Source organism: Oncorhynchus mykiss, chromosome 6, assembly GCF_013265735.2.
Source record: "Oncorhynchus mykiss isolate Arlee chromosome 6, USDA_OmykA_1.1, whole genome shotgun sequence".
NCBI classification, from domain to species: Eukaryota; Metazoa; Chordata; class Actinopteri; order Salmoniformes; family Salmonidae; genus Oncorhynchus; species Oncorhynchus mykiss.
Genome location: NC_048570.1, coordinates 83,887,068 through 83,912,465, shown reverse-complemented (window position 1 = coordinate 83,912,465; position 25,398 = coordinate 83,887,068). Strand labels below are relative to the sequence as shown.

General features: G+C 44.4%; 1 protein-coding gene across 3 annotated transcripts in view; it reads left to right on the top strand.

Moving 5' to 3' along the window:
• The first annotated feature begins 465 nt into the window (after nt 1–465).
• The window catches only part of LOC118964944 (cell migration-inducing and hyaluronan-binding protein-like), a 155,778-nt gene continuing 130,845 nt past the window's right edge, over nt 466–25,398 (top strand). The window contains exons 1-2 of one of the 3 annotated variants that reach the window (XM_036981214.1): nt 466–642; nt 746–896. The gene's annotated coding sequence lies outside the window, so the exon portion shown is untranslated. The remainder of the gene's footprint in view (nt 643–745; nt 897–25,398) is intronic. The other 2 variants (XM_036981212.1, XM_036981215.1) reach the window with 2 other exon arrangements.

Here is a 25,398-nt window from a genome sequence, read left to right as displayed (position 1 = left end):
AAGGATATAGGTAGCAAGGATATAGGTGGCAAGGATATAGGTGGCAAGGCAGACAGAAGAAATTCCAGTGCACCAAATACTCACACAGTATTTCTACTGGCAGCTCATGTTCCCGAGCACCAAGTCACATCACCAGTAGTGTAGGCTATAATATACTTCTGTGCGGAAATCCCACTTTCATGTTTCCATAGCCTAATAAATGCATATTTTAAATACATTTCAAGTTACTGGCCCTGCATCAAAATGCACTTACAGCGTAGGCCTACACATTTGCCTCCAATTATCAAATTATTTTATACATTTTTCAGTCCTCCTAGAATAGCGCTAAAGTAGGCTTTATAGATTGTATCTACAATAGGCCTCCGACAATGGAATGATAGAAATGGCTTAGAAATGGACCGGACCAATGAGTGTGCAGTGGGCGTGTCCTCCTGCCTCTGCTGGTGTAAACAGCGTGTTCAGAAGCGCCAGGCTCGCGCGGAGCGGAGAGGAGATGCGTGTATAAATATCAGAGTGCCTCTTCTCTCCGCTATAGCAGACCTGACACATGACCTAATTGTCCCTGTCACATCTCCAGTGTGTCCTCACCAAGACCGCACTTCCCGAAGGAGTCGACTAGAAAACGGTTGGTTTATTCTACAGGTTGGTGCGTCTCTCGATCTCCGTGGAGTTTATAAGCTAACTACTAAACCTTTTGGGGATTTAAAAACAACTCCAGCTCGCCTCTCTTTTGCTCTTACTCTAGTGTCAAAGCCAAAGCCACCGGTGTATCGGTAGTCTAGCCTGCTAATAGGAATACAACAGACTGCTTTGGGTCGTTGTGGACTGTACGTGCTGCAGAAAGGAGCGGCCAGTGCCAGCTGTGGCTGTAAGGACCAGAGGTGTTTGTTTTCAAGGTGCGCCTTTTTGCGGTTCGTTCCAGCTCATCTCCTCCCAGTGCCATTGATCAGTGTCAAAATAAATCGTCCTACAAAATATACATGTATCCCTACATGTAATTAATGCAATTTACACAATGCCATCCTTATAGACTTTGACCGTGCATGACAGCAACAATGGTACGGTATCTGTGCGTTAACAACCGTATCATGTACCAACACGTTTCACCCGGCAAGCAAGCACAACTCGCGCAAGTGGTAGCATTGTTAAAACCACAAATGATATTTATAGGGCTGGTTTATGTATGATGTTGTATAATATGATACTGTGCAGCAAGGGTAGCCTATGTTGTGTATTTTCAAGCGCTCGGTTCGCATGTGCCACTGTATCTTGCGCTCGCTTCTCGTAACGTGCGCGCCCGGTTTCGCTGCCCTAGGGGGCATCAAGTGCACAGTCATCAGGTATGTGTTTTTTATATTCTTCCAACAACATTCCGTCATTTTCAACATGTCCATATATTCAAGTTGTATTGCTGATAATAGTTCAGTGTTTTTCAGATTGATGCGCCCATATACGAACCTATAGCTAATCGGTGATTATATTGAACTCAGTCAGTATTGGTGAGGTAAGAGCAGCGTTAGTTTAGTTTATACTAGCCTATGTACCCAACAGGTTCCTTCATTATCAGGATATGTATGTGGAATGAGTGATGAGCACGTGACAGTTGAGGTTTGACTGAGGCTGTAAGGGCATATTGATGATGAATGTAAGACTTGCTCAGAATATGACAGAGCTGTTCAATAAGTGAATGGATTTCCTGCTGTAATTGAAGTCTTTAGAGGGCTTAGTGGTCAGGGAATAAGCAGTGTGCATGTTTCTGTGTGTGTGTGTGTGTGTGTGTCTCTGTCAGATTTAAGAAAGGGGAAAAGTTAACCCTGTACATCCCCTCCTTCTTTCAGTCGCTCTTGTAAAAGATGCATAGCTAGCAGAGATGACAATGATGATGATATCAAATCTCAGGAAAGGAATGACCATGACCGGATTTCAAGGCCATAATTGACAAGATCCCTGCATGAGAGAACGAGAGAGAGACAGAGAGGGAGGGAGGGATGTTTGGAAGCAACATAAGTCCACATTAGAGCCACAGAACAGGGATTGAAGGAACACCCATTGGAACCATGTAATCAGTCCTGGGAATGTCAAAGCATCTCAGAGAAACAGATACCTGGGTTTGACTGACAGCCAGAGGTTGACAAACTAATTGGTATATTCAGAATGTACTCTAGGTTTCCACACATAACCCATAACCAAGGAGAGGAGAGGAGAGTGAGAGAAGAGGGGAGGGGAGGAGAGAAAGGAAAGAGAATAGGGGAGGAGTGGAGAGAGAAAGAAGAGGGGAGGAAAGGAGAATGGAGAAGAGAAAAGGAGGACAAGAGAGGAGATGAGATGAAAGGAGAAGAGAAGAAAGGACAGATGAAGAGAGGACAGACGATGAGAAGAGAGGAGGAGAAAGGACGGATGAAGAGAAGATAGGAGAGGAGAATAAATCAGGAATACAGCAGGTGAGTGCAACCTTTCCTTGCCTTCTTTTGACTTGCAAATATTACTGTGCATACACATGGCCCAAGGGGCAGGTGTGTGTGTGATACCCTCTTACCAGGGTCACTCTCCAAGGTATCTGTAGAATGACCAGAATAACACAGACAACCCCATTTCTCATGAAGTGTATAAAATAGGCACTACAGTTTATCATATGTCTGTATGGTGGTGGATGTACACATACTGTAGGTGTGGTGGTGGATACACACATAGACTATATATTACGATGAGGGGAGGAAGGAGAGAGAAGGATACAGAGGAAGAGTGGACGAGATGTTTGGAGAGGGAAGTATATAGAGAGAGAAAGTAGAGAGGAAGAGAGGTGGAGAGGGATCTAGAAAGAGATTGAGGAGAGTTATACAGAGAGATGTAGAGAGAGGGGCCTACAGTCTAATTATTACTCTAACAGCTACTAGTATCACTCCATCTATTTGAGCTTGTTCTGTGGTTTTCTTAGTATAGATATAGAATGACTAGAAAGGACATTCCATTCATGTTGTTGTGGCTCATATTGGCTGCAGCAATCAGAATGCTCAGTGCATTGACTCATATCATCTCCTCATCCCTCAGACTCTCATTGCCTTTCTAAATGCTGTTTGCATGCAGCAATGTGTGTGCGTGTGTGTGCTTGCAATGATATGAAGTGGACCATGACAAATCCAGTGGATTTCAGGCTGGTGCATTTCAACTTGCGTGCTATTCCGTTTTGTTACATCACTTCCAACTTGTTAGCAGCTCGTCTGTGTTTTTTCTGAGCTGTGTTCAATCTGCTAGGTCTATTTCTATGCCGCGTATATTTCAATGTTCATTCTGCTAGGTCTGCAAGGTTCATTCTGCACGTTTTTTTATATGTACAGTCTGTCAAGTCCATTTCTATGTTCATTCCGCTAGGTGTATTTCTATGTCCATTCTGCTAGGTGTATTTCTATGTCCCTTCTGCTAGGTGTCTTTCTATGTCCCTTCTGCTAGGTCTCTTTCTATGTCCCTTCTGCTAGGTCTCTTTCTATGTCCTTTCTGCTAGGTCTCTTTCTATGTCCCTTCTGCTAGGTCTCTTTCTATGTCCCTTCTGCTAGGTCTCTTTCTATGTCCCTTATGCTCGGTCTCTTTCTATGTTCCTTCTGCTAGGTCTCTTTCTATGTCCCTTCTGCTAGGTCTCTTTCTATGTCTATTCTGCTGGTTTTGTTTTTATATGTACATTCTGCTAGGTCTGTCTACATACATTCTGCTAGGTCTATTTCCATGTCCATTTTGGTATACATATTTATATTGTTATTCTGCTAGGTCTATGTCTACAAGAATTCTCCTAAGTATATTTCTGTCCATTCTGCTAGATCTATTTCTATGTCAATTCTGCTGGTTTTGTTTTTATATGTACATTCTGCTCGGTCTATGTCTACATAAATTCTGCTAGGTCTATTTCTACTGTGTGGGTGAGTCACTCTCTGAGACAGAGATTCAGGAGTTCTTGGCACGCATATGTTGTGGAACACTGGGGAGCACACACATACACACTGCCATCGTGGACGAGGGAGCGAGCTGCCAGAGGCCACCATTTACTCCAGGAAACCATCAGGGCTCCAGCATAGTTTCAGAGGGGAAAGTAACACAAACACACACACACAACTTCCCTCGCTCATGTGTCTGTACAAGCCTTCTGGCTTGGCGAGTTGCTCTCTGCCTCCTCCTTAGGAAAATACCAGCTCTTCATATTATATTGTACAAGGTGCCAAGCAGAAACCAAATGGCACCCTATTTCCTACATAGTGCACTACTTTTGAACAGGGCCCAATAGGGAATAGGGTGCCATTTAGGATGTATCTTCTAGTAGTTTTGGCCTATCCATCAAGCCCTTAATGGGGTGTGAAGTTGTTCTGAGTGGTTGTTGTCCCGCCTCACCCTGCCAGCCTTGCAGCTAGTTCCCCCTGGCATGTATCTTAGGATTAATCCCAAATGGTACCCTATTCCTACTTTGTGCACTACTTTTGACCAGAGCCCTATGAGTGCTAGTCTAATGGAGTGCAGTATGTAGGGACTAGGGTGTCATTTGGGACGGAGACTGAGGCTAAGGAGTTAATTAATGAAATAAAACAGTGATCGGTCCAAGAAGTGGATAACATGGTGTAAATTGATACCAGGCGTTTCCATGGCTTGGCTTAGCATCTTGCTTTCTCCTCCTCCGCTGGGGGTTATTTTGGTTTGTGTGTGTGTGTGTGTGTGTGTGCGTGTGTGTGTGTGTGTGTGTGTGTGTGTGTGTGTGTGTGTGTGTGTGTGTGTGTGTTGACTAGCCCTAATCTGACCCAGCAGACAGGTGGACACTGACAGATCTCTCTGTATGTCTCTCTCTGTCTGTTCGTGTCTCTCTGTCTGTATGTGTCTCTCTCTGTCTGTATGTGTCTCTCTCTGTCTGTATACCTCTCTCTCTGTCTGTATGTCTCTGTGTCTGCCTTTTTTCTTTCTTTCTCTCCCTCTGTCTGTATGTCTGTCTGTATGTCTCTCTGTCTGTATGTCTCTCCATCTGTTCGTGTCTCTCTGTCTGTATGTGTCTCTCTCTGTCTGTATGTGTCTCTCTGTCTGTATGTGTCTCTCTCTGTCTGTATGTCTCTCTCTCTGTCTGTATGTCTCTCTCTCTGTCTGTATGTCTCTCTGTCTGTATGTCTCTCTGTCTATATGTCTCTGTCTGTATGTCTCTGTGTCTGCCTTTTTTCTTTCTTTCTCTCTGTCTGTATGTGTCCCTCTGTCTGTATGTCTTTCTGTCTGTATGTCTCTCTGTCTGTATGTCTCTCTCTCTGTCTGTATGTCTCTCCGTCTGTTCGTGTCTCTCTGTCTGTATGTGTCTCTCTGTCTGTATGTGTCTCTCTCTGTCTGTATGTCTCTCTCTCTGTCTGTATGTCTCTCTGTCTGTATGTCTCTCTGTCTATATGTCTCTGTCTGTATGTCTCTGTGTCTGCCTTTTTTCTTTCTTTCTCTCTCTCTGTCTGTATGTCTCTCTGTCTATATGTCTCTGTCTGTATGTCTCTGTGTCTGCCTTTTTTCTTTCTTTCTCTCTGTCTGTATGTGTCTCTCTGTCTGTATGTCTTTCTGTCTGTATGTCTCTCTGTCTGTATGTCTCTCTCTCTGTCTGTATGTCTCTCTGTCTGTATGTCTCTCTGTCTGTATGTCTGTCTGTATGTCTCTCTGTCTGTATGTCTCTGTGCCTATTCCTACTTTGTCTCTCTGTCTGTATGTATCTCTCTGTGTCTGTATGTCTCTCTCTCTCTGTTTGTATATCTCTCTGTCTGTATATCTATATGTCTGTATGTCTCTGTGTCTGCCTTTTTTCTGTCACATTGATTTAGCAGTACGCTCAGAAAGACCCTTCCTTACAAGGACACTTTGTAGACACTTGGGACAAAATCCTAACTTTAGGTTCTTGCACGTAACTCAAGATTTCCATACAAATCTATTGACATCAATGCATACCAGTGGTGAATGGTGGCACTTTAAATTGGCTCATAGTAATGTCTGGAACGGAATCTATGGAATGGTACCAAACACATGTTACCATTCCATTACACTACATTCCAGCTATTACTATGAGCCATCCTGCCCTCATCAGCCTCCACTAATGCTTATAGTAAGTTATGCACACATCTAAGCACACAGGAGGCTGGTGAGGGGAGGACGGCTTATAATAATGGCTGGAATGGAGTGCTTTCAAACATATGGAATCCATGCGTTTGATATCATTCCATAGATTCCATTCCTCCCCAATGAGCCCATCCTCCCCAATTAAGGTGCCACCAGCCACCTGTGGCATACACATCACAAATGAGGTTTTGGCACATTGTTTGACACAGGACTGTATAGCGACTTTGTACTGTAGTCTGAAAGCGGTTCCACTGTCCAAACATAAATATCCAATTGGAACTGCAATAGTAGAGTAGTAGACTCACACATTATTTAATAAGACTAGTTTGCATAAACATGTATGAATGATTATGTGTCCATATGAAATCCTCACATGGATAAAACATTTAGAATTCAGTTTTAATAGAAAAACAATTCGCCTTCGACTGCGAGCGGCATTCAACAGTTCATTTCCTGTTACCCAAAATGCAAGCCAAGCTATTTAAGGCTCTCCAGTTGGACAGGAACCACATGGATCCTTTTTATCTGGTATTTGTTGTGTGTGTGTGTTTTAAATTTGTTTTTGGTGCATGTCTGTGTGTGTGTGTGTTTTAAATTTGCTGTGTGTGTGTTTTGGTATCTTAATACAAGCCCTTAGAGGCTTGACACGATAGGCCAAGAATGTTCATGTCTAATCAGGGTGTTCCTCAGCAGCCATTTGACCTGACATGGTTCTGTCAGACAAGATATAGACGGCCCACTCTCCATACTGTCTTAACATTATACCACTGACCTCATGTTCATTACGGCTTATCCTCACACACACACACACACACACACACACACACACACACACACGCACACAGTTGGGACATCTGGCTGTAAATGCAAGCCTGACTGCTAATTTGCCAAGAGATGTGTTTGGACAGGTTAGCCTTATTATCCTCACACAGGAGGGTGTGTGTGTGTGTGTGTGTGTGTGTGTGTGTGTGTGTCAGGGTTGGACTGGTGATGAGTAATAGAAGTGTAAGGGAGAGTGGGGGTTAGGTCTGAAACCATGGGGGGGATTGTATTTGGCAACAGGTTACATTTGGATGATTTATCACTAAGGGAGCAACAGGGTACATTTGGATGATTTATCATTAAGGGAGCAACAGGGTACATTTGGATGATTTATCATTAAGGGAGCAACAGGGTACATTTTGATGATTTATCATTAAGGGAGCAACAGGGTACATTTGGATGATTTATCATTAAGGGAGCATTGTGCATGGCAAGTGTTAACATTAATAACCTCAGAACAGCCTCAATTCGTCGGGACTTGGACTCTACAAGGTGTTGAAAGCGTTCCACAAGGATGCTGTCCCATGTTGACTCAAATGCTTCCCAATGTCGTGTCAAGTTGTCTGGATGGCCTTTAGGTGGTGGACCATTCTTGACACACACGGGAAACTGTAGAGCATGAAAAACCCAGCAGTGTTGCAGTTCTTGACACACTCAAACTGGTCTGCCTGCCACCTACTACCATACCCCATTCAAAGGCACTTAAACCTTTTCACTTGCCCAGTCACCCTCTGAATAACACACATACACAATCCATGTCTCAAGGCTTAAAAACCCTTATTTAACCCGTCTCCTCCCCTTCATCTACACTGATTGAAGTGGATTTAACAACTGACATCAATAAGAGATTCCTAGCTTTCAGCAAGTGTTCATAATGTTTTGTCCAGTCAGTGTATATGTCTACTGTCCTCTAGCTTTCAGCAGGTGTTCATAATGTTTAGTCCAGTCAGTGTATATGTCTACTGTCCTCTAGCTTTCAGCAGGTGTTCATAATGTTTTGTCCAGTCAGTGTATATGTCTACTGTCCTCTAGCTTTCAGCAGGTGTTCATAATGTTTTGTCCAGTCAGTGTATATGCCTACTGTCCTCTGGGACATGAGAGACAGAATGTTACATATTCCTCAAATAAGGCATAAACCTCTAGAGCAGGGGTATTGAACTCTGACCCTACGATGTCCGGATCCTACTGGGTTTCTGCTCTACCTGATAATTATTGCAGCCACCTGGTGTCGCAGGTTGAAATCAGTCCCTGATTAGGAAGAATGAAAAAGCAGTGGAATTGGCTTCCAGGTCGAGATTTGAATTTGACAGCACTAGTGTGTACGTGTGTGTGCATGTGTGCGTGTGTGTGTGTGTGTGTGTGTGTGTTGTAATGAGTTAGAGGATGCGATACACAGAGCCATATCTCTTGGAAGGAGAGTAATCCTTGTGGAGGATGAGGCAGGGTTGTCAAAGCTGACATCTGTCAGAATAGGAGGGAATAAACTACCTGTCACTACCTAGAGAGGCTGGAGCGATGGAGAGAGGGAGGGGTTGGAAGGGAGAGAGATTGGGTTAGAGAGATGGAGGGAGTAAGAGAGAAGGGGAGATGGAGAGAGGGAGGGGTTGGAAGGGAGAGAGATTGGGTTAGAGAGGTGGGGGGAGTAAGAGAGAAGGGGAGATGGAGAGAGGGAGGGGTTGGAAGGGAGAGAGATTGGAGAAAATAGAAGGATGGTTTGGAGAGCGATTTGGTTTGAAAGAACGGAGAGAAAGATGGGATTGGAGAAAGAGAGAGGGGTGGGGGTTGAGGATAGACAGAAAGAGAGAAGGAGACTATCATATTCCCTTGATGAAAATAGGAAATTGAGAGAGCTGGTAGAATACCAACAAGTTACTGTCACATCCTGGAGGAGAAATAGGACTTTTTGGATCCAGCCCATCACAAATCATTGGAGACTTGATGGATATTCATGTGGTCATCACCAGGTTTTGACTGGTTTCATTTTGGAAATAAAAACACATTTAACACTTGAATCAATCTAATACAATCAGAGAATCAAGCTCTCAAGGAATATACTGTAAGAGAACAAACATCTAAGTAATGGGGAGAGAAATGTAATGTTATTCATTTTCTAGATTTGTTTTCATACAGGACTGAATTGAATAGACAAACAACCAACATGTGGCTTGTGATTTTCTCTGTGTTTCAGGAAGACTGTGGGAACAAGAGTGGATCCAGCCCGCTTGACTGTGGTGACAAGGTGAGTACACACACACAGATATACACACACACATACACACACATAAACAAATGCATACACAAATACATACACACACAGATAAAGCTGTGTAAGTGCTCCCCGACAGCTTGCTCCCCAGTATTCTGCAAGGCACAGATTCCATGAGTCGATCCCCAGCACTGCATGTTGTTGTCACAGTGTGCGTGTGTGCGTGTGTGTGTGTGTGTGTGTGTGTGTGTGTGTGTCCTCGCCACACCATGTAGTGTAGGGAATAATGGATGTATGAAAGTGAGAGACCTCAGTAGAATGTGACTGCAGGGAGGAATGAACAGAGGGCTGAGTCTTGTCTTTCATCTGCCTGCTACGTGTCAATCTCATCTAGCTGATGGCTGTCGTATGGCACACAGTGTGTGTCTCTCTCTGTCTCTGTCTCTGTCTGTCTCTCTCTCTCTCTCTCTCTGTCTGTCTGTCTGTCTGTCTGTCTGTCTGTCTGTCTGTCTGTCTGTCTGTCTGTCTGTCTATATCTCTATCCAAGGCCGGTTGCAGATACCATTGTTGGTGCGTGAGTCTGTCTGCCTGTCTGTGTCTCCCCAAGGCTTGTTTCTGATGTTAGCTAGTTGGTTTATCCTAGTAATTCAGCAGTACCAGCCCCAGATTTGTGTCTCGTGTTCTAAATGAATGTAGGAAAGCTGGAGAGGCAGAATTGATGACATATTTTAATTTAGCTCTGCTCGGATGTTGAGGTGATTCTGATGATGCTAACGGCATGTTTAGTGTGTAGTTGTTCACTTCAGCATGTATTACTTATTCAATACTTATATAAGTTAACAAGATCAGTGTGTGTGTGTGTTTTAAGTGAGACCCCAGGGATGTGTATGTCTTCCTGATGTAGTTTCTCCAGTCATGGGAGGTGTGTGTGTGGTTTCAATTTGTTTTAAGTCAGCCCAGTACCCATACAGAGTGTATCCTAGCATGACCTCTTTCTCCCCTACAGGATGTTCCTACTTTCAACCCCACTACTCTGAGGGCTTAGGAGGGGTGTGTGTGTGTGTGTGTGTGTGTGTGTGTGTGTGTGTGTGTGCGCGCACATATTAGTCTAACAGTGTACAGGATACACATGGTATACATCGTCCAATGAAATGCTTACTTGCAGGTTCCTTCTCCACAATGCAACAACAATAACCAATAATACAATATAAAACTACAAACATAAAGTAAATGGCTCAGTGGAATAGAATAAACATTTTAGTACAAGTATAAAACAGGAAGGAACCATTTCTAGTCCGATATGTACATGTGTTCTGGGCAATGGGGGATTGGAGGGAAGTGTATCAACTGATCAGGTTAATAACAGTCTGGTAAGCAGCAGTTATAATGTGTGTGTAACATGAATGTATACACTGAGTGTACAAAACATTAGGAACACCTTCCTAATATTGAGTTGATGGGGCATGGACTCTACAAGAGGTCAAAAGCGTTCCACAGGGATGCTGTCCCATGTTGACTCCACTGCTTCCCACAGTTGTGTCAAGTTGGCTGGATGTCCTTTGGGTGGTGAACCATTCTTGATGCACACGGGAAACTGTTTAGCGTGAAAAACCCGTTTGTGACACACTCAAACTGGTGCGCCTGGCACCTACTACCATACACCGTTCAAAGGCACTTAGATATTTTGTCTTGCCCATTCACCCTCTGAATGGCACACATAGACAATCCATCTCTCAATTGTCCCAAGGGAGGGGGGGGGGGGGGGGGGGGTCCTTGATGATGCTGCAGGCCTTCCTCAGGCATTGTTTCAAGTAGATGTCCTGGATGGGTGGGAGCATGGTCCCAGTGTGTGTGTGTGTGAGAGAGCATGTGTGTACGAGCATGTGGTTGTGTGTGTGTGTGTACATTTCAAGTTCCCCAGCACCCAGAGGGCTATGAGATGGGAGAACCCATCCCTCCCAATACACAAGCATGAATATAGATAGAATTGAAAAGGGAAGAAAGAGCAAGAGAAGAAAATGGAAGAAGAAAGATGTTATTTGCCTGATATCTCATACCAACCGGGGAGTTCATTCCAGAAGTTCAATGTGTTTCAGTGATACATTTTCATAAACACTCATTTAACATGTATTTATGTCTGTCCTAGAGCTAAGCTATTGCCACTGAGGAAGGGATTTAGTTTTGTACTAAATGGTAGGTACTGTAGACGTCTTCCTCTTCACCCACTCTCCATAGAATCATTTTCACACTAACCGTGGTTGAGAGCAGTAATGCAGCTGTAGCAGATGGACCTGACTTGAGTTGTTTTTATTGCTTCGTAGCTCTCCTCTCCGCCTCCCTCAGTTTCTAAGAGCGCCTTTGTATATTTTCAATAGGCACCTTCAATTGGAAGCTTGAAAGAGCTTGAATCACTATGTTTGGTCTAGAATCTGCAGCGATGATACTTTATGACGTGTGATGTTTTCTGTGACTGTGTGTGTGTCTGTTGTAAAAGGGTGTGGGTGTGTGCTGTGGTATGTAAGAGAACAATGAGCAACAGGTTTAGTGAATGAAAACATCTTGTTGTTTTTAAATGAAGCCCCAGTCCTTTGGACTGTTTCTGTTTGGTTAAATAGAATTCCACAGCCTCTCACTACAGATCCACTTTATGTTATGTTGTGTTTTGTGCTGCGACATGTTGTGTTGCTTTGTGTTGTGCTGTGTTGCTATGTGTTGTGTTGCATTCTGTTGTGTTGCGTTGTGTTGCTTTGTGTTGTGTTGCATTGTGTTGTGTTGCTTTGTGTTGTGTTGTGTTGCTTTGTGTTGTGTTGCTTTGTGTTGTGCTGTGTTGCTATGTGTTGTGTTGCATTCTGTTGTGTTGCGTTGTGTTGCTTTGTGTTGTGTTGCATTGTGTTGTGTTGTGTTGTGTTGCTTTGTGTTGTGTTGCTTTGTGTTGCTTTGTGTTGTGTTGCATTGCAATATTTTTGTAGTGTAGTATTGCTTTCTGTTGTGTTGGGTTGTGTTGCATTGTGTTGTGTTGCTTTGTGTTGGTTTGTGTTGTGTTGCATTGTGTTGTGTTGCTTTGTGTTGTGTTGTGTTGCTTTGTTGCATTACAATATGCTTTGTAGTGTAGTATTGCGTTCTGTTGTGTTGCTTTGTGTTGCTTTGTGTTGTGTTGCATTGTGTTGTGTTGCTTTGTGTTGTGTTGCATTGCAATATTTTTGTAGTGTAGTATTGCTTTCTGTTGTGTTGGTTTGTGTTGTGTTGCATTGTGTTGTGTTGCTTTGTGTTGTGTTGCTTTGTTTTGCTTTGTGTTGTGTTGCATTGTGTTGTGTTGCTTTGTGTTGCATTGTGTTGTGTTGCATTGTGTTGTGTTGCATTGTGTTGTGTTGCTTTGTGTTGTGTTGCTTTGTGTTGTGTTGCTTTGTGTTGCTTTGTGTTGTGTTGCTTTGTGTTGTGTTGCATTGTGTTGTGTTGCTTTGTGTTGCATTGCAATATGTTTTGTAGTGTAGTATTGCTTTCTGTTGTGTTGCGTTGTGTTGTGTTGCGTTGTGTTGCGTTGTGTTGTGTTGCATTGTGTTGTGTTGCTTTGTGTTGTATTGCTTTGAGTTGTGTTGTGTTGCATTGTGTTGTGTTACAGTGTGTTGTGTTGCTTTGTGTTGTGTTGCGTTGTGTTGCATTGTGTTGCGTTGCATTGTGTTGTGTTGCTTTGTGTTGTGTTGCTTTGTGTTGTGTTGCATTGTGTTGTGTTGTTTTGTGTTGTATTGCTTTGAGTTGTGTTGTGTTGTGTTGCTTTGTGTTGTGTTGCATTGTGTTGTGTTGTGTTGCATTGTGTTGTGTTGTGTTGCATTGTGTTGTGTTGCATTGTGTTGTGTTGTGTTGTGTTGCTTTGTGTTGTGTTGCATTGTGTTGTGTTGCATTGTGTTGTGTTGTGTTGCGTTGTGTTGTGTTGCTTTGCGTTGTGTTGTGTTGCTTTCTGTTGTGTTGCTTTGTGTTGTGTTGCTTTGTGTTGTGTTGTGTTGCATTGTGTTGCGTTGCATTGTGTTGTGTTGCTTTGTGTTGTGTTGCTTTGTGTTGTGTTGCATTGTGTTGTGTTGCTTTGTTTTGCTTTGTGTTGTGTTGCATTGTGTTGTGTTGCTTTGTGTTGTATTGCTTTGAGTTGTGTTGTGTTGCATTGTGTTGTGTTGCATTGTGTTGTGTTGTGTTGCATTGTGTTGTGTTGCATTGTGTTGTGTTGTGTTGCTTTGTGTTGTGTTGTGTTGTGTTGCATTGTATTGTGTTGTGTTGTGTTGCATTGTATTGTGTTGTGTTGCTTTGTGGTGTGTTGCTTTGCGTTGTGTTGTGTTGCTTTCTGTTGTGTTGCTTTGTGTTGTGTTGCATTGCAATAGATTGTTTATATTGCAGATGTTGAGAGCACAGGAGCTGTGTACAGACAGATGTGTTTGTTAACTCAGGCAAGAGGATGTTACATACACACAGTGAGAATGGCTACAGCCATATCCATCCTGGACAGACACAGACAGACAGACAGACAAGACAGACAGACAGAGACAGATCTCCAGGTCTGTCCATTCTCTCTGATTTTCCACGGCTCGTCTTAAAGATCATGGGGACAAATCCAGTCTGTGTTGGGCTACCCATCATAATTCTAGATCATCCCAGCTAGGGACAAATCCAGTCTGTGTTGGGCTACCCATCTTAATTATAGATCATCCCAACTAGGGACAAATCCAGTCTGTGTTGGGCTACCCATCTTAATTATAGATCATCCCAACTAGGGACAAATCCAGTCTGTGTTGGGCTACCCATCTTAATTATAGATCATCCCAACTAGGGACAAATCCAGTCTGTGTTGGGCTACCCATCTTAATTATAGATCATCCCAACTAGGGACAAATCCCAAGATGATACTATTGTTCCATCATTAGTTTCTTAATTTGTTTAATTTGTTCATTCATTTAGTAATTCATTTATCGATCCATCCATCCATTTATTTAGACAATAATTGATTAGTTCATTGATCAGGACTCTTTCTGCACCTGAGCAACCTCCTGTTGATGGCTGCTTTGTCACTCCAGGTTGTGTTGTGTGTGTGTGTGTGTATGTGTGTGTGTGTGTACTTTACGGTGTGTTGATGTACAGTGTCTGTGTGTGTGTATTTTACCTCTCTGTGGATTCCAATGGTTGAGTAATGAGTTGTAAATGAAAACACAGTTAGCTAGCTAGGTGTTTACTCTATTGTGTTAATGGAGGCTAGGTTAGCCCCCCCTCTCACACACACACACACACACACACACACACACACACACACACACACACACACACACACACACACACACACACACACACACACACACACACACACACACACACACACACACACACACACACACACATTGACTGTTGTTTAGCACTGCCTAGTCTTCATTTGCTGTCACACTCTCAGGCAGGCTGAGTACCTTTCAGTGAGCAATAAAAGCATGCAGTGTCAAAACGAATAGAAAACAAGCTCCATGTGTGTGAGAGAGGGTGTGTGCCTCTGTGCTCTCAGATGTACAGTACGTGTGGGTGTTGTGTTATATGTATATGCTAACCATAATCAGCACCACAGAGATACACTCTTCCTTCTGGATGCTATTGCAGACAGAGTGAAAGCCCAGATCCAGGATCAGCTTCCCCTCCCCCAATCCTAACCTTAACCATTAGTGGGGAAAAAGCCGAACTGACACAAGATCAGCATCTAGGGGCAATGTTACCCTGCTCCTATCATTGTCCCCGCTGATGTCCGTTACACTGATAGGCCAATCTCTGACCAATCACCCTGCGTTTTGGGTAGGAGTGATGTCATCCTGAGAAATTGAGGTGGGTAAGTCCTGTTTTGTCTTTCTCATCTGGTGGCCCTCAAATGGACACACACACGCACACACTGACACACACAGACATACATACACGGACACACACAGACACACACAGACACACACACACTGATACACGCACGCACACACAAGCTGTCCTCAAAGATGGTGTTTTAATGTGCCAGCTACAAAGGGCATACTTAAACTCACATGCTATATAATTATAGAACTGAATAAAAACTCTAAGTCTTCAGTCATCTCAGAGGTTCGTGACTCTAGAGGTCTGGCCTGCAGAGGCTATTTAAAAGGACACACACTGACACAGACTGGAGCCATATTCCAAAGAGAGGGGAAAGGGAAAATCTGGAGAAGCAGTGGAACAATAAGATCTGATGCATCACAATAATGGAGTCCATATGTTTCTGGTATTAAAACTGACTGGCATGTCAACCATGTGGAGGCTGGGTAGAGAGGACTGGCTGATGCCAACCATGTGGAGGCTGGGTAGAGAGGACTGGCTGATGCCAACCATGTGTAGGCTGGGTAGAGAGGACTGGCTGATGTCAACCATGTGGAGGCTGGGTAGAGAGGACTGGCTGATGCCAACCATGTGGAGGCTGGGTAGAGAGGACTGGCTGATGCCAACCATGTGTAGGCTGGGTAGAGAGGACTGGCTGATGTCAACCATGTGGAGGTTGGGTAGAGAGGACTGGCTGATGTCAACCATGTGGAGGCTGGGTAAAGAACACTGTAGAACACTGGCAGGTTGATCAAGATGGTGTGTGTGAGAGAGTAAGCAGTTGTTCAGTTGATGGTGTGTAACTCATCAGTGTCTTACTTCATGGGCTTCTGTGTAGAATGAGAAACAGACAAACCTTCAGTGAAACTATCAATCAACCCGTCAGTTGATTTCTGGAAACAGTTAAACCCTCCAGCCCACAGCTGTATGAGATGGACTTTGTAGTCTGTTTTGTTGTTGTGAGTATCATATCGTATTCTGGGCTGTCACGAAGGCACCTTATTCCCTCTATAGGCTAGTGCACGTCTTTTGACCAGAGCCTATAGGGCTTTTCAGAGAGCAGCGTGTCAGAGAGCAGCGTGTCAGAGAGCAGCGTGTCAGAGAGCAGCGTGTCAGAGAGTAGCGTGTCAGAGAGTAGCGTGTCAGAGAGCAGCGTGTCAGAGAGCAGCGTGTCAGAGAGCAGCGTGTCAGAGAGCAGCGTGTCAGAGAGCAGCGTGTCAGAGAGCAGCGTGTCAGAGAGCAGCGTGTCAGAGAGTAGCGTGTCAGAGAGCAGCGTGTCAGAGAGTAGCGTGTCAGAGAGCAGCGTGTCAGAGAGTAGCTTGTCAGAGAGCAGCGTGTCAGAGAGCAGCGTGTCAGAGAGCAGCGTGTCAGAGAGCAGCGTGTCAGAGAGCAGCGTGTCAGAGAGTAGCGTGTCAGAGAGCAGCGTGTCAGAGAGCAGCGTGTCAGAGAGCAGCGTGTCAGAGAGCAGCGTGTCAGAGAGCAGCGTGTCAGAGAGCAGCGTGTCAGAGAGCAGCGTGTCAGAGAGTAGCGTGTCAGAGAGCAGCGTGTCAGAGAGCAGCGTGTCAGAGAGTAGCGTGTCAGAGAGCAGCGTGTCAGAGAGCAGCGTGTCAGAGAGCAGCGTGTCAGAGAGCAGCGTGTCAGAGAGCAGCGTGTCAGAGAGCAGCGTGTCAGAGAGCAGCGTGTCAGAGAGCAGCGTGTCAGAGAGCAGCGTGTCAGAGAGCAGCGTGTCAGAGAGTAGCGTGTCAGAGAGTAGCGTGTCAGAGAGCAGCGTGTCAGAGAGTAGCGTGTCAGAGAGCAGCGTGTCAGAGAGCAGCGTGTCAGAGAGCAGCGTGTCAGAGAGCAGCGTGTCAGAGAGCAGCGTGTCAGAGAGCAGCGTGTCAGAGAGCCTCACCAACATAAGTAAACATACTTTAAAGTACTACTTAAGTAGTTTTTTGGGTATCTGTACTTTACTATTTATATTTTTGACAACTTTTACTTTTACTTCACTACATTCCTAAAGAAAATAATGTACTTTTTTACTCCATACTCCACACCTGACAACCAAAGTGCATTTTAAATTCTTTAGCAGAACAGGAAAATGGTCCAATTCACAGACTTATCAAAAGATCATCCCTTATCATCCCTACTGCCTCTGATCAGTTCCCATGGCTATCTGTAAATTATGTCTGAGTGTTGGAGTGTTCCCCTGGCTATCTGTAAATGATGTCTGAGTGTTGGAGTGTTCCCCTGGCTATCTGTAAATGATGTCTGAGTGTTGGAGTGTTCCCCTGGCTATCTGTAAATGATGTCTGAGTGTTGGAGTGTTCCCCTGGCTATCTGTAAATGATGTCTGAGTGTTGGAGTGTTCCCCTGGCTATCTGTAAATGATGTCTGAGTGTTGGAGTCTTCCCCTGGCTATCTGTAAATGATGTCTGAGTGTTGGAGTCTTCCCCTGGCTATCTGTAAATGATGTCTGAGTGTTGGAGTCTTCCCCTGGCTATCTGTAAATGATGTCTGAGTGTTGGAGTCTTCCCCTGGCTATCTGTAAATGATGTCTGAGTGTTGGAGTCTTCCCCTGGCTATCTGTAAATGATGTCTGAGTGTTGGAGTCTTCCCCTGGCTATCTGTAAATGATGTCTGAGTGTTGGAGTCTTCCCCTGGCTATCTGTAAATTATGTCTGAGTGTTGGAGTCTTCCCCTGGCTATCTGTAAATGATGTCTGAGTGTTGGAGTCTTCCCCTGGCTATCTGTAAATGATGTCTGAGTGTTGGAGTCTTCCCCTGGCTATCTGTAAATGATGTCTGAGTGTTGGAGTCTTCCCCTGGCTATCTGTAAATGATGTCTGAGTGTTGGAGTGTTCCCCTGGCTATCTGTAAATTATGTCTGAGTGTTGGAGTCTTCCCCTGGCTATCTGTAAATGATGTCTGAGTGTTGGAGTCTTCCCCTGGCTATCTGTAAATGATGTCTGAGTGTTGGAGTGTTCCCCTGGCTATCTGTAAATGATGTCTGAGTGTTGGAGTGTTCCCCTGGCTATCTGTAAATGATGTCTGAGTGTTGGAGTGTTCCCCTGGCTATCTGTAAATGATGTCTGAGTGTTGGAGTGTTCCCCTGGCTATCTGTAAATGATGTCTGAGTGTTGGAGTGTTCCCCTGGCTATCTGTAAATGGTGTCTGAGTGTTGGAGTCTTCCCCTGGCTATCTGTAAATGATGTCTGAGTGTTGGAGTGTTCTCCTGGCTATCTGTAAATAATGTCTGAGTGTTGGAGTGTGCCCCTGGCTATCTGTAAATGATGTCTGAGTGTTGGAGTGTTCCCCTGGCTATCTGTAAATGATGTCTGAGTGTTGGAGTCTTCCCCTGGCTATCTGTAAATGATGTCTGAGTGTTGGAGTGTTCCCCTGGCTATCTGTAAATTATGTCTGAGTGTTGGAGTCTTCCCCTGGCTATCTGTAAATGATGTCTGAGTGTTGGAGTGTTCCCCTGGCTATCTGTAAATGATGTCTGAGTGTTGGAGTGTTCCCCTGGCTATCTGTAAATGATGTCTGAGTGTTGGAGTGTTCTCCTGGCTATCTGTAAATAATGTCTGAGTGTTGGAGTGTGCCCCTGGCTATCTGTAAATGATGTCTGAGTGTTGGAGTGTTCCCCTGGCTATCTGTAAATGATGTCTGAGTGTTGGAGTCTTCCCCTGGCTATCTGTAAATGATGTCTGAGTGTTGGAGTGTTCCCCTGGCTATCTGTAAATTATGTCTGAGTGTTGGAGTCTTCCCCTGGCTATCTGTAAATGATGTCTGAGTGTTGGAGTCTTCCCCTGGCTATCTGTAAATGATGTCTGAGTGTTGGAGTGTTCCCCTGGCTATCTGTAAATGATGTCTGAGTGTTGGAGTGTTCCCCTGGCTATCTGTAAATGATGTCTGAGTGTTGGAGTGTTCCCCTGGCTATCTGTAAATGATGTCTGAGTGTTGGAGTCTTCCCCTGGCTATCTGTAAATGATGTCTGAGTGTTGGAGTGTTCCCCTGGCTATCTGTAAATGATGTCTGAGTGTTGGAGTCTTCCCCTGGCTATCTGTAAATGATGTCTGAGTGTTGGAGTGTTCCCCTGGCTATCTGTAAATGATGCCTGAGTGGCAAAAAAAAACAAGAAAATGGTACCATCTGATTTACTTTATGTAAAGAATTTGAAATGATTTATACTTTTACTTTATTGTAGCAATTCTATTTAATTTATATACCCAAGTATATTTGCAACTAAATACTTTTAGACTTTTACTAAAGTAGTATTTTACTGGATGACTTTCACTTTTACTTGAGTCATTTTCTATTAAGGTATCTTTACTTTTACTCAAGTATGACAGCCTGAGCCTATTTACAGAGAGACAAATGGACACCCACACACACACGCACACACACACGTACACACACGCCTACACACACTGATTCAACCCCCCCTTTCTCTCTCATCCCCCCCTCTATATCTGTGCTACCCCCCTATCTCCCCCTCTCTCTCCATCTCTCCCTGCTCTCTTTCTCACTCCTTCTCTCCCTCTCTCTCTCTTCCCCTCTCTCTCTCGCTCTCTCTCGTTCCATCTCTCTCTCGCTCCCTCTCTCTCCCTCTCTCTCCCTCTCTCTCTCTCTCCCTCCTCACTTCATCTCTCCCCCTCTCTCTCTTCCCCTCTCTCTCGCTCTCTCATTCCATCTCTCCCTCTCCTCACTCTATCTCCCTCTCTCTCATTAAAGCTGCTTTTCTTTTGATTCAGGGATTTACACTATTTCTACTGTCACCTTGTCTGCGTCCCAAATGCCACCCTAGTCCTTACAATGTGTACTACTTTTGACAAGGGCTCATAGGGCTCTAGTCAAATGTAGTGGACTATACAGTATAGGGAATAGGGTGCCATTCAAGACGCAGCCCTTGTCTCAGGGTTAAGATGAGAAGCTACAGCTGAGGGGAGAGTAACCTATTATACACAGCTTGGCATTTCAGATTCATTTATTTCTTTATATTTTGGGGGGTGAGAATACGTAATACCATCTGTGTATTCCGATGGGATACGCAGACATGGATTGCGTCCCAAATGGCACCCTATGGGTCCTGGTCAAAAGTAGTGCACTATATAGGGAATAGGGTGCCAGTTGGGCTGCAGACCCAGAATAGGTGACATGAATTAGGCAAATGAGGGGTTTTTTTAGTGACTAAAGCAGCTATGGGGATGAAAAGGCTACAAGGCTGGAAGGTTAGCAGTAAGAACAGACTTCTGCCACCTGAACATAATGTTGATTCACATTTACCTTTTATTCAAATCAGAGCCAGGGAGATGGTAGCTTACAAGGTGTCCTTGGTGTGTGTGTGTTCTACCATTGGCTAGGTGCAGGCAGTTTATTGTGTTTGTTTGTCCAGGCTTTTTATGCCTGGTAGCGGTGGTTGTTATGCTGGTGAGTTACACAGTAGTCCTGATGCTGTGCTGTTACCATGGGGATTCTACAACCCACAGTAGTCCTGATGTTGTACTGTTACCATGAGGCTTCTACAACCCACAGTAGTCCTGATGCTGTACTGTTACCATGAGGCTTCTACAACCCACAGTAGTCCTGATGATGTACTCTTACCATGGGGCTTCTACAACCCACAGTAGTCCTGATGATGTACTGTTACCATGAGGCTTCTACAACCCACAGTAGTCCTGATGTTGTACTGTTACCATGAGGCTTCTACAACCCACAGTAGTCCTGATGATGTACTCTTACCATGGGGCTTCTACAACCCACAGTAGTCCTGATGCTGTGCTGTTACCATGGGGATTCTACAACCCACAGTAGTCCTGATGATGTACTCTTACCATGGGGCTTCTACAACCCACAGTAGTCCTGATGCTGTGCTGTTACCATGGGGATTCTACAACCCACAGTAGTCCTGATGTTGTACTGTTACCATGAGGCTTCTACAACCCACAGTAGTCCTGATGCTGTACTGTTACCATGGGGCTTCTACAACCCACAGTGGTCCTGATGATGTACTCTTACCATGGGGCTTCTACAACCCACAGTAGTCCTGATGCTGTACTGTTACCATGGGGCTTCTACAACCCACAGTAGTCCTGATGCTGTACTCTTACCATGGTGCTTCTACAACCCACAGTAGTCCTGATGCTGTACTCTTACCATGGGGCTTCTACAACCCACAGTAGTCCTGATGCTGTACTGTTACCATGGGGCTTCTACAACCCACAGTAGTCCTGATGCTGTACTGTTACCATGGGGCTTCTACAACCCACAGTAGTCCTGATGCTGTACTCTTACCATGGTGCTTCTACAACCCACAGTAGTCCTGATGCTGTACTGTTACCATGAGGCTTCTACAACCCACAGTAGTCCTGATGCTGTACTGTTACCATGGGGCTTCTACAACCCACAGTAGTCCTGATGCTGTACTGTTACCATGGGGCTTCTACAACCCACAGTAGTCCTGATGCTGTACTCTTACCATGGTGCTTCTACAACCCCCAGTACATCTCTCCATGTTCCCCCTCAAATGGGGCTTCTACAGCCCACAGCACTTATTTATTTATTTTATTTAACAAGGCAAGTCAGTTAAGAACAAATTCTTGTTTACAATGACGCCTACCCCGGACGACGCTGGGCCAATTGTGCACTGCCCTATGGGACTCCCAATCATGGCCGGATGTGATTCAGCCTGGATTTGAACCAGGGACTGTAGTGTCGCCTCTTGCACTGAGATGCATCGCCTTAGACCGATGAGTCACTTGGGCTCCCGAACTTCTCTCCACAGATGTTTCTCTTCTCCGTTTCTCCAGCCCTCTAATTTCATCTCTCATTTAAATTGCGTTATTGGCATGATGTAACAATGTACATATTGCCAAAGCATACTTTGTCACTGGACAATCAGTAGCAACAATAATCAAGGGTAAAAATAACCATACAATGGACAGTAACAATAACATAGAGGACATGTGCAGGTTGGTTGGTCTGTTAGACACTGTCCCTCATCTTATGGCAGGCAGCAATGTAGTACGCTGCCAACCCACAGCTCTGAGTCTTCCCCCAACAGGACAGGTAGCTTACTCTCATCAGAGAGGTCTTTGAAACCTTCAATAAGGGTTTCAAATTTGGGAAAGGACACTTAATTCCTTAATATTTTTTACATTTAGTCAGGAAATGCAGATCTGTCTTGGGTTCTGCTGTGGTGCAGTGGTTGCACAGCCTTTCCTCTACAGGGAGCCAGGTTGTCCTGTGTCTACCTTCTCAATGGCAACGCTGTGCTCACTGAGCATGTGCCTTGTCAAGGTTTTGATCTCTTTCTCTCTCTGTCTTCAGGGGTTTGGCTGGGTGGAGGTCACTGTATGTGCTAACCCAGCATGTTATGGCACCAGGATGGCTTTTGTGTGAATTGTTGGGGCCTGCCTGTGTGTGTGTGCATGCTATCCTCTTTAAATCAGCTCTACCATGTGTGTGTGTGTGCATGCTATCCTCTTTAAATCAGCTCTACTGTGTGTGTGTGTGCATGCTATCCTCTTTAAATCAGCTCTACTGTGTGTGTGGTGTGTGTGCATGCTATCCTCTTTAAATCAGCTCTACTGTGTGTGTGTGTGTGCATGCTATCCTCTTTAAATCAGCTCTACTGTGTGTGTGTGTGCATGCTATCCTCTTTAAATCAGCTCTACTGTGTGTGTGTGTGTGCATGCTATCCTCTTTAAATCAGCTCTACCATGTGTGTGTGTGTGCTCAGTGTGTGCTGAGGGTAGCAGAACTAACGTTGACCCCTAGGTCAAGTCAACATTTCCTCTGACAGACACAGATATTGTGTGTGTGTGACATACAGAGTAGAATAGTATGTGTAGGAGCACACTGATCCACCAACAGGCTAGATGGACTATGTTTCTATGTACATTGACATATCTTTAATCATGCTAAATAATGCTGTGATAGCTGACAGCTGTTATGAAGCATGCTATTTTGTCATATTAATGAATGTTTATGTTGCATAATGGTTGATGTGTTTTTTCCTGTTGAGGTACATTAGGGCTGTAGATTCCATGGTAGAGAGCCAGGTGAAATAGGAAAGGCTGGCTAGAGTCTGGACTCATCTGGAGAGGAGATGAGAGGAGTGAATAGATGCATTCACACGCACACACACACACACACACACACACACACACACACACACACACACACACACACACGCGCACACACACACACACAGACACGTGCAGGCACACACCCTCGCAGGCACAAACACTCACACACACACACACACACACACACGTGTAGGCACACAATCTCGCAGAAACAAACACACACGCACGCACACACACATACACACAGACACGTGTATGCACACAAGCTCGCAGGCACAAACACACACACACAGTCAGTCAGTTAGTGGTGAATGTGTTGGTTTTGGGGAGCTTCCCAGGTGGAATATGGTCCAGTGCACTACTGTAGAATGTACTCCTTACCGTGTGTGTGTGTGTGTGTGTCTGTGTGTGTGTGTGTGTCTGTGTGTGTGTGTGTGTGTCTGTGTGTGTGTGTGTGTGTCTGTGTGTGTGTGTGTGTGTGTGTGTGTGTGTGTGTGTGTGTGTGTGTGTGTGTCTGCGTGTCTGCGTGTCTGTGTGTGTGCGTGTGCGTGTGCGCGTGCGCGTAGTGGGTGCAACAGAGTGAGCATGTCCACATGGTTAAGAGATGGAACAAAGATGAGAGATGCTTTCCAGTCAGTTTTTCTGTTGGCTTGGTGTTGAGAGAGTGACCAGTCTTTCTCTTCTCCATCCAGTTTGTGTCAACCTTGGATATTTTAAAACATTTTTTACCTTTATTTAACTAGGCAAGTCAGGCAATAACTAGGCAAGAACAAATTCTTATTTTCAATGACTGCCTAGGAACGGTACTTTATCACATTTTGTACTGCCCAATATGACATCTCCCTCTAACTATTCACCCTGAGTATCGTGTGTTGTTTCTCTCTCTAAATATTCACCCTGAGTATCGTGTGTGTTGTTTCTCTCTCTAACTATTCACCCTGAGTATTGTGTGTCGTTTCTCTCTCTAAATATTCACCCTGAGTATCGTGTGTATCGTTTCTCTATCTAAATATTCACCCTGAGTATCGTGTGTTGTTTCTCTCTCTAAATATTCACCCTGAGTATCGTGTGTATCGTTTCTCTATCTAAATATTCACCCTGAGTATCGTGTGTCGTTTCTCTCTCTAAATATTCACCCTGAGTATCGTGTGTGTCGTTTCTCTCTCTAACTATTCACCCTGAGTATCGTATGTTGTTTCTCTCTCTAAATATTCACCCTGAGTATCGTGTGTATCGTTTCTCTATCTAAATATTCACCCTGAGTATCGTGTGTTGTTTCTCTCTCTAAATATTCACCCTGAGTATCGTGTGTATCGTTTCTCTATCTAAATATTCACCCTGAGTATCGTGTGTCGTTTCTCTCTCTAAATATTCACCCTGAGTATCGTGTGTCGTTTCTCTCTCTAAATATTCACCCTGAGTATCGTGTATCGTTTCTCCCTCTAACTATTCACCCTGAGTATCGTGTGTTGTTTCTCTCTCTAAATATTCACCCTGAGTATCGTGTGTATCGTTTCTCCCTCTAACTATTCACCCTGAGTATCATGTGTTGTTTCTCTCTCTAAATATTCACCCTGAGTATCGTGTGTGTCATTTCTCCCTCTAACTATTCACCCTGAGTATCGTGTGTGTCGTTTCTCCCTCTAAATATTCACCCTGAGTATCGTGTGTGTCGTTTCTCTCTCTAAATATTCACCCTGAGTATCGTGTGTGTCGTTTCTCCCTCTAACTATTCACCCTGAGTATCGTGTGTGTCGTTTCTCTCTCTAAATATTCACCCTGAGTATCGTGTGTTGTTTCTCTCTCTAAATATTCACCCTGAGTATCGTGTATATCGTTTCTCTCTCTAACTATTCACCCTGAGTATCATGTGTATCGTTTCTCTCTCTAACTATTCACCTTGAGTATCGTGTGTGTCGTTTCTCTCTCTAAATATTCACCCTGAGTATCGTGTGTATCGTTTCTCTCTCTAAATATTCACCCTGAGTATCGTGTGTATCGTTTCTCTCTCTAAATATTCACCCTGAGTATCGTGTGTATCGTTTCTCTCTCTAAATATTCACCCTGAGTATCGTGTGTATCATTTCTCTCTCTAAATATTCACCCCGAGTATCGTGTGTGTCATTTCTCCCTCTAACTATTCACCCTGAGTATCGTGTGTCGTTTCTCTCTCTAAATATTCACCCTGAATATCGTGTGTCGTTTCTCTCTCTAAATATTCACCCTGAGTATCGTGTGTGTCGTTTCTCTCTCTAAATATTCACCCCGAGTATCGTGTGTGTCGTTTCTCCCTCTAAATATTCACCCTGAGTATCGTGTGTATCGTTTCTCTCTCTAACTATTC